Source organism: Acyrthosiphon pisum, unplaced genomic scaffold (assembly GCF_005508785.2).
Source record: "Acyrthosiphon pisum isolate AL4f unplaced genomic scaffold, pea_aphid_22Mar2018_4r6ur Scaffold_21537;HRSCAF=24198, whole genome shotgun sequence".
NCBI classification, from domain to species: domain Eukaryota; kingdom Metazoa; phylum Arthropoda; class Insecta; order Hemiptera; family Aphididae; genus Acyrthosiphon; species Acyrthosiphon pisum.
The window spans coordinates 50,961-53,840 of NW_021771015.1; positions in this window are offsets into that span (position 1 = coordinate 50,961).

A 2,880-nucleotide genomic window follows, 5' to 3' on the forward strand; every position below is an offset into this window, starting at 1 on the left:
CAAATCTAGTGTTTTTGAGTAAGCTAATTAATGGTTATATTTATGCTCCCTCCTTACTCTCCCAAGTGTACTTTAGAGTTCCTCCTCGTTTTTTTAGATCATGTTTTCTTTTGTAATTCCTTTCCATCATACTAACCATGGTAAGAACAACCAAATTGATCGAATGACGAATGATGAATTGATGCGTTTGGCCAATGAGCACCCTACCTTATTTAGTCTACAATACTGAATTTATTATGTGTTTTGTTATTTATTAATTACTTTATGTCGTCAAAATTTTGTATTATTTAAGTTATATTAACCGATATTTTTTTAATTACTTTCTGTTGCCATATAAGATTATTTAAATGTATGTAAAATGTAATATTGCACTTTTGGGCCTTGTGCCCGTTATATAATAATAAATAAATAAATAAATTCATCTAGACATATTTTTTATTGATACAATCGCGAAATGTACAAAAACATTTTAAATATTTATACAGATCCTCAAATCAAGTTTATGGTTTATAATTAATAATGTAATTGTTTTTATTTATATCATTATTATTATTATGTTCCTAGTACCCAATTAAAATATACCAAAATTTAAAACACATTTAAAAAAAATCGTATCTTTTTTTTATCTAGATAAAAAAGTATTTATCTTTATCTTTATCTAGATAATTATGAGTTAAGTTATCTATTATATCTATCTAGATACATTTGAGTTGCATTATCTTTATCTGTATCTAGATAAAAAAATACTTATCTAATCCGAACACTGTATATAGCCCAGTCATTTGTGAAAAATGCATAGTTAATAGAGACTTGTTTATTTTTATTTATAGCTTAGTGGCCCTAAAAGCCAAAGGCTAAAGGGAAAAGATTGAAATCAAAATTACAACTTCATAGCAGTTCTAATTACTATTTGGTATGTCCAGCCAAATAGTTTGCTCTTAAACAACCAAAAAAGGCATGTTCTGTCCACACTAGCTTAAAAACTGCAAACCGAGAACAAATTTCTACAAATCGTGAATATTTGAAAATATTAATTAATATTATCTTATTTATAATGAAAAATAACTGTTTACTAATGAAGGTATATAAAAAATTTTAAAAATATATGTCAACAATTTAATAAACGTACATAATATAATTATTATTTTACAAAATTAAACAATGGTAACATTGATGAAATATAAAAGTTTTTGCCATTTTCAGGTTACTTTTTAGGAACATGTAAATTAATTTCTAAACACCACAAACTTTTTCAAAAAATATGATTTACCTATTAACTATACAATTTGGGCAATTCAAAATCAAATTGTTCAACTTGATTCTCACCATGTAATTTCAACTATAAGCACTGACAAGAAATGTGTTTTTTTTTTCTATAATGTGTGATTAAGCTAGGTAATAAACTATACCTCAATTACCTGAATACTAACTACCTAATGATATAAGCTCATAATTTTTTTAATTTAATAAAACATCTTTTTAGAAGTTTTAAAGAAGAACAAATGGCATTGTGCGTCCGATATACCTACCAATACTATTCAAATCTTTGAACGTTTTTTTGGACTTCGTCGATGTCTCTGAAAATAAAAATGCAAAATCGTTGACTTAAGAAATTGTTTGAATTCTTGAAAAATATAACTTAATTAATGTTCACATAATTGTTATATCAGTTATCTATGTTTAAAAATATAATAATTATTAAATATTAAGTCACTAAACTTAAGACAATGTTCTATAATAGTCTACACTCTACAGTAGAACTTGTAAGTGCATTATACAGTTCAACATTTCAACAGTGAATTCTATTATTACTACAATTTAGCTCAACTGTTCAGTTGTAAATTGTGATATAATGAATAGGAATTATAAATATGAAAAAGCCTTGTGGAAAAGAAAAGTGATAATTATTTGTGGAATGAAACTACTGGCAAAGAGACAAGTGTATAATCTAATAACTATTCTTTATTAACTTGTCTGCCTATTTATTAAATGTTATAAAATATAAAATAAATTTAATTCGATAGGAATTCCAAAAAGAGATGGTACGGCCAATTTTTCAAGAAAGAAGGAACTTGGGTCATCACACTTTGTTAGTTGAAGAATATAAACTAAACAACTCTGCTAAGTTTTATAATTTTATAAGAATGAATTATTTAGGGAGTAATATCCTTGAACATTTTGATATTTTTAAATTAAAATTCTAAAAAGTAGTTTCTGAGTTACTAAAATCTTTGTACTTATTGTATAATATTAATATATTATTAAATAGTTATGAAAAATGACGCAAGGGCCCAATATTATTGGCCCCCCAAACAGAAATTTACTGGCTACGTTTCTGATTGATAGATAAATGTTCAAATCATTTAAGCCCCCAAATCTACCTAACCCATTGCCATAGTCTATAGACATATTATCCTTAATACACAAAGTTATATAGATCAAAAACTACTCGCTCAAATTTGAAATCAGAATTTGAATATATAAAAAAAAGCTTAAAAATTGGATGAGTATGCTTATAAAATCACCCTGTATATATTGTATAAATATAAAATAATACTGTAAATATATTGCTTTCAGTAAAATAACTCTAATATTCAAAAAGTTTATAATTATTAATTATGCATAGGTATTTGGCTAGTGGTGATAGCATGTCAAGTATTATGTATGCTTTCTGAATAGGAGAATCAACAGTGTCAATTATTGTTAGAGAATGTTGTTTGGCAATATGGAAAGTCTTGAAAATAAAAGTGAATTCTATTTTATAAAACAATAAACTATAAATATTCCATTAAAAAAATTATTTTTTCATATTATTGGTTGAACAGTTTATGAAATTTAGGTTGTCATCATTCTATAGAACAATTTTGAAATTCAACTTAA